A 6,815-nucleotide genomic window follows, 5' to 3' on the forward strand; every position below is an offset into this window, starting at 1 on the left:
GAGGGAGAGGGAGAGGGAGAGGGAGAGAATCTTTTAAAATTTGTATAAAGAATACAGAGGTTTTTTAGAGATAAAATCAAATGTGTTTCCTTGTGATTTCCATAGACTTTTCATTACCAGGCACCAAAGAGCATGTATTGTGGTTTTATCTTAGCCTTTATATCGTAAAGATAAACATTCTCAGTCATTCTATGAGCTTTCTATAAGATATATATGCCACCATGTTCTAGTTGCTGTCATCTGTGTAGCTGCTAGTGTATGTGTGATTCTAGTTGTTGTATTTAATGCAGTCTAAGCATTCCAGAGTAGAACTGATACTCCACAGTGTGTTTATATAGACACTGTGTTTCTATTAACCCAACATAGTTTTGACCCAGATAGCCTTAGCAGCAATATGTCATTGTTAAGTTTTCTACATGCAAGTAAGTTTTCTGTATATGATCATCCCAACAGCAACCTGACTATTTGTCGTAAACTATACTACTACTTTTTGCAAAATAAGTCTAACCTTTCACATCAAATCTGGAAGGCACGATATAATACAATACAGTAAAAACATTTTGAAATATTTTTGTAGCTTTAATATATTGTGAAACTACTACTACATAGTTCTGTAAGTACTTTTTAAATAAATATTGATAAATTAGATTTTTGAATTCTCTTTAATGTGTAATTTATCAGCACATTTTTAATGGAACATTTATAGCAGATTTGATAATTATGATTGCAGGCTCTACTCAGTTCACTGATATTAATATAGTACAAGACAAGCTCAAGGATAGGGCTTGATGACAATCTATCAGCGGCTCCCTAGGGCTTCAATTAAGTTCCATAAGCATTTGTCAATGCTAAATATGTGTCAGGCTTGTGCAATCATTAACAATGTGTTACCCTCTGAAAACACACGGTCTTGTTTCATATGGCCCTATTAATCAACACTGATTAGGCACAGTGATTCAACTAGCTGTTAATTTATCTATCTATCCCATCATTTAGATCTCATTTCACCTGAGAGTTGCCTTGATACATCAAGATAAACTATCTATTCCTTCGATGTTATATAATCTGCTGACCTGAAAATGCCATCAGAAGATATTAGGATAGGTTTAATGATTCAGTCATGAGAAAGTTATCTTCAAGAGATTGTCCACTGAGCAGAGACAAGCCTCCTGTTTGTTTATCGGTTCCTTGCATAATCCTGGGGATAAGGATGAGCTGTTTGATTATTTTAACCTCAACTCTTGCTGCATGTGTAAAATATAGACACTAAGGATGGTAGTTTCATTTATTGTAACTATGAACAAATCCCCCACAGAAACTACATTAAGGTTATAATCATTTATTTAATAAGAAGAATGCAAAGATTTCCGATTGTTAGAGATTTTTCACCTTCTGGTAGAGAGGAAACAGGGGGAAAGACAGGAAAACGTCAGATGTGAGGACCCATTCTTCAAACTTCCTTTCACCTAGGCTTTACTTCCTTAAATTTTCAGAACTTCCCAAAGTAGGGCCAAAATTGGAAGACCATCCCTGAGCACAAGCTTGTAAGGATCATTCCATATTCAAATGGCAACACAGACAGAACATAACATAGGGAGTTGTCTGGCATATAAGATTATCATTTACTAAGTCTAGTTCCTTGAGAAATAGGTTTTGAAGCTCTTGAGTTTTCATAGTGGATGCAAGGTGGAAAAATTCCAGAGAATCAGCTTCTGAGGCAACTGATGGACACTGTATAGTATACTTTATTTCATAATTATTCTTACATACATTTTTCTTTTTTCTTTCATTTATTCACATACCGAGACACTTGATTCTGGAATTGTTTTTTTAACATTCCATCTAGATTTTACAATAGGTTTATGAAATAATTTTGTTCTCATATATCCTCTCTGAGAAAATTATTCATTTTAAAAGATTTATTTATTTGTAATTCAGCCACACTTAACTGCATACTTGTAAAGTATATGAATTAATGACATTTTTCCCTTACAATGTCAGTGCACATCTATGAAGCCATTATGACATCATAAAGATATTCTACACATCTGTCTGTTATTATGATGTGTCATTCACCCATCCCCCTAATCTCATCTCCATGTAGCTCTTGAAATGATTATGGGGAATAAGTGAGTTTGCACTGGGAAACCATATATATATGCAGAGTATATACTTAGGGAATATTATGACCTCCTTTGAACTTTTGTACAATATAATGTGTATCAATGTTTCCCATATCTTAAAACACATCTATCTGTTTAACTTATCCTATCTATTTATACCATCTATATCTATATTATCTCTCTTTCTTTCTTTCTTTCTTTCTTTCTTTCTTTCTTTCTTTCTTTCTTTCTTTCTTTCTTTCTTTCTTTCTTTCTTTCTCCTCTCTCTCCCTCTCTCTCTCTTTTTAAAATATTTATTTATTTATTATACATAAGTACACTCTAGCTGTCTTCAGACACACCAGAAGAAGATTTCAGATCTCATTGCAGATGGTTGTGAGCCACCATGTGGTTGCTGGGACTTGAAGTCAGGACCTTCAGAAGAGCAATGCTCTTAACCGCTGAGCCATCTCATCAGCACCTTTCTTTCTTCTTTATGTGTGGTGAGGATAAGCACATGCCACAGTGTGGATGTGGACATTAGCCAACAACCTGGAGGAGTCAGTCCTCTCTTCCCTCAATGCAGATACTGCAAATGGAGCTTGATTTGTCAGACTTTGTTTGCATCAAGTGTCATCTTGCAGGCCCAGTGTTTATCTCCCAAAGTCTGTTTATTTGCTTACGTTTCATAGATACAGATTTTTCATGCTTTTAGTGATGTAAACAAAGCAACTGTGAACATTCAGCTCAAGAATTCTGTGTCAAGAAACTGCTTTTATTTCTCAGGAAAATATTTAAGAACAGAACGACTGATGATTTACAAGTTTTTTCCTCGGTGTTTTGCCTTTTCTTCCCTTTAATAATGGCTTTAAATCACAGTAACTATTAAAGTGAACGGCCTTCTACCACCCTTCCACCCTCAGCATTTATATAATTTAAGATCTTCCTAATGCAAGGTTAGAAAGGTTTCTTCCTTAGTTGTGATGTTTTGCATCTCTAGTCTAGTGAGTCTAAGTCAGCCATGGCTATACAGACAGATACCATCTCTAAATTGAAGGAAGGCAAAGCAACAAGTACACATGTCTTAGATTTAGGTAGGTCTATGGAATGAAGTAAGGATCAAGAGTCCTTGTTTGTTTGTTTGTTTATTTGGTGTGCGACTACACATCTTTTATAGCACTATTTGTAGGAAGTATGCATCTCTTCCTATAGAAATTATCCCTTTAAAATCAAACTTATTTCTATAATATAGCTTTTAGAATAGGAATGACATTATTTAGGCTATGTTATTTTCATCAGGTGTTATTTTTAGTCTACATCTTCAAGAAATTTTAAATATCACCTACACACAAACATTCAAAACTATTATTTTCATCTTTCTCTATGAACATAATTGCTGGTAGCACTTTTCCTCCTATTTAATATGGGTATTTACATTTCTTTCCATTTCATATTTATAGACTAGTTCCATTATTGCTCTCCTAAAATAACATATTTTATTCATTAATGCTCTTTATCACTTTTGTTTTAATGTTATACTATGTTTTTGCACTTATATTTATTATATTTACATTTTATATTTATATTTTTTTGAAAGAGGGTCTGCTATGTACTTCTGGCTGCTTGTAACTCTTTTGCAGATCGGACTGGCCTTGAAGTTGCAGCAATTCCTTTTAACTCTCTAGTGCTAGGTTTATGACCGTGTGCTTGTCTCCCTTAAATGTATAGTTGCTAATCCACTACTCTGCATGGCTAGATTAAGAACAATTTCTTTATCCAAAGAAGGATACACGTGTTTCCCTGGAATAGAATTAAGAGGGACAATGCTAGATGGAAATTGGTGTGTATTCTAGTCCCACATGCCATCTAAGACACCAGTTTGATATTTATAAGATGCTGTCTTCATTTACTCTGTATTACTACATGTTTTATGCACAGATTATCCAATACAGCATGGGTATCTCAGTGTTCTCTCCATTTTCCGTTGAGAAAACTCTACCCCAGGAACCAGAGTGAGCACTCCATGGTACATAAATCTGTTTAAGGATCTTTTTACCTTTGACCTTTCATATACCACCCTGTACTAAGTTCAGAACTGACCTTCCATGTTCCATGATAGACATTTGTTCTGCTCTCCCTGTTCTTTATTATAAGAGGGAACACAGCATTATTATGTGGAATCTGTATGTTTCCAAACTGGGAAGCAAGCATTGTTGACAGGGAAGGGACACTAACTTTTAGGAGCACCATTCCTCTTTTATTCTATAACTAGGGCCCATCATGTGGACATAGTTATTAAATAATAAAGAGGAATTTTGAAAAGAATAAACTGCGTTGTCTCACTATATCTAGTCTTTTTATATATAATTAACAATTTCAAATAATCCATTTTGTGGTATGGATAATCCAAGAATCAGGATGTTAAGGCACAGTAATCTCAAATACATAGTGGACTTTATTTATATATTTTTTTAGATTATTTTTTTACATCCCATATTTTATGCCCCACCCCGCCCACCCTCTGACTGTTCCACATCCCATACCTCCTCTCCATCTCCCATTTCCATGAGGATGTCCCCACAACCCACCCCCACCCGAACTCTAAACTCCCTGGGGCCTCCAGTCGCTTGAGGGTTAGGTGCTTCATCTCTGAATGAACACAGATCTGGCAGTCCTCTACCGTGTGTGTGTGTGTGTGTGTGTGTGTGTGTGTGTGTTGGGGGGCCTGATCTATGTATCTAAAGCATCTGATGTATGCTGCCTGTTTGGTGGTTCAGTGCTTGAGAGATCTCAGGGGTCCAGATTAATTGAGACTGCTGGCCCTCCTAGAGGGTTGCCCTTCTCCTCAGCTTCTTTCAGCCTTCCCTAATTCAACAACAGAGGTCAGCTGCTTCTGCCCACTAGTTGGGTGCAAATATCTGCACCTGACTCTTTCAGCAGCTTGTTGGGTCTTCAGGAGTGTGGTCATTCTAAGTCCATAACCTCAATAATAATGTCAGGACTGTGGCACTCCCCTTGAGCTGGATCCCACTTTGGGCCTGTTGCTGGATGTTCATTCCTCAGAATCCTCTCCATTTCCATCCCTGTAATTCTTTCAAACAGGAACAATTATATGTCAGAGTTGTGACTGTGGCATGGCTCCCCTCTCCCTTGTCTGATGTTCTGTCTTCCTGCCGGAGGTGAGCTCTATAAGTTCCCTCTGACTACTGTGAGGCATTTCATCTAAGATCCCTCCTTTTGAGTCCTTCGAGTCTCTCACATCCAAGGTCTCTAGTGCATTCTGAAGAGCTACCCCAACCTCCTAATTCCCTCAGTTGCCTGTTTCAATCCCTTCTGCTGGCCCTCCTTTTCCCCTCACCCAATACCAGATCAGGACTCCCTCTTCCCCAACTCCCCCCCCACCATCCACCTTCCCTCCCAGCTCCCTCCCTCCCTCCCCACTTGTGGTTACTTTCTTCTCCCACCCATGTGATACTGAGGCGACTTCACTTTGGCACTTCAGCTTGAACTTTTTGAGTTCTGTGGACTATATCTTGGGTATTGTATACTTTTTAATATTTTTTGGCTAATATCCATTTATTAGTGAGTACAAACCATGCATATGCTTTTGGGTCTGAGTTACCTCACTCAGAATGATATTTTCTAGTTCCATCCATTTGCCTACAAAACTTAGGATGTCCTTGTTCTTAATAGCTGAATAGTATTCCATTGTGTAAATGAACCATATTTTATTTTTGTATCCATTCTTGTATCATGGGACTTCTTTTGACAATCTACAGATTGGGAAAAATTTTTCACTAAACTCACATCCAATAGAAGGCTAATATCTAAAACATATAAAGAATTAAAAATCTAATCACCAAAAAACCAAACAACCCAATCAAAAAATGAGGTATAGAACTAAACTGAGAATTCACAACTGAGGAATCTTGAATGTCTGAGAAGCACTTAAAGAAAGGTTCAAAGTCCTTAGTGATGAGAGAAATAAAAATCAAAATGATCGTGATATTCCACCTTATATCAATCGAAATGGCTAAAATCAAAACCACAGGTGACAACACATGTTGGAGAGGATGTAGAGAAAGAGGACACTCCTACATTGATGGTGGAATTGCAAACTGGTACAGTCACTCAGGAAATCAAACTGGAGGTTCCTCAGAAAATTAGAAATTGATCTACTTGAAGACCCAGTTATACCACTCTTGGGAATATACCCAAAAGTTACCCCAGCATGCCACAGGGGCATGTGTTCTACTATGTTCATAGCAGCCTTATTTATGATAGCCAGAAGCTGGAAACAACATAATAGACTTTATAATGAGATTAAGTCTCTGACCAATTTCTAGAAAATACAATGAACTAAAAAACAAAACAACAACAACAACAACAAAATCCCCCAAAACTTAAACATTCCAGAAAACACATAATTCAAGCACAAAATGTGTTTCAGAATACATTTCTGAAAAAAATATATTTTAAGAATATATTTCTTAAAATATGCTCATCACTTTTTTATTATTATTATTATTTTCTTTATTTACATTTCAAATGCTATCCCGAAAGTTTCCCATACCCCTCCCCCCACCTCTGTCACCCTACCCACCCACTCCCACTACTTGGCCCAGGCCTTGCCTTGTGCTAGGTCATATATAGTTTGGAAGACCAAGGAGCCTCTATTCCCACTGATGCCCGATTAGGTCATCTTCTGCTACA

Source organism: Mus pahari, chromosome 2 (assembly GCF_900095145.1).
Source record: "Mus pahari chromosome 2, PAHARI_EIJ_v1.1, whole genome shotgun sequence".
NCBI lineage: Eukaryota > Metazoa > Chordata > Mammalia > Rodentia > Muridae > Mus > Mus pahari.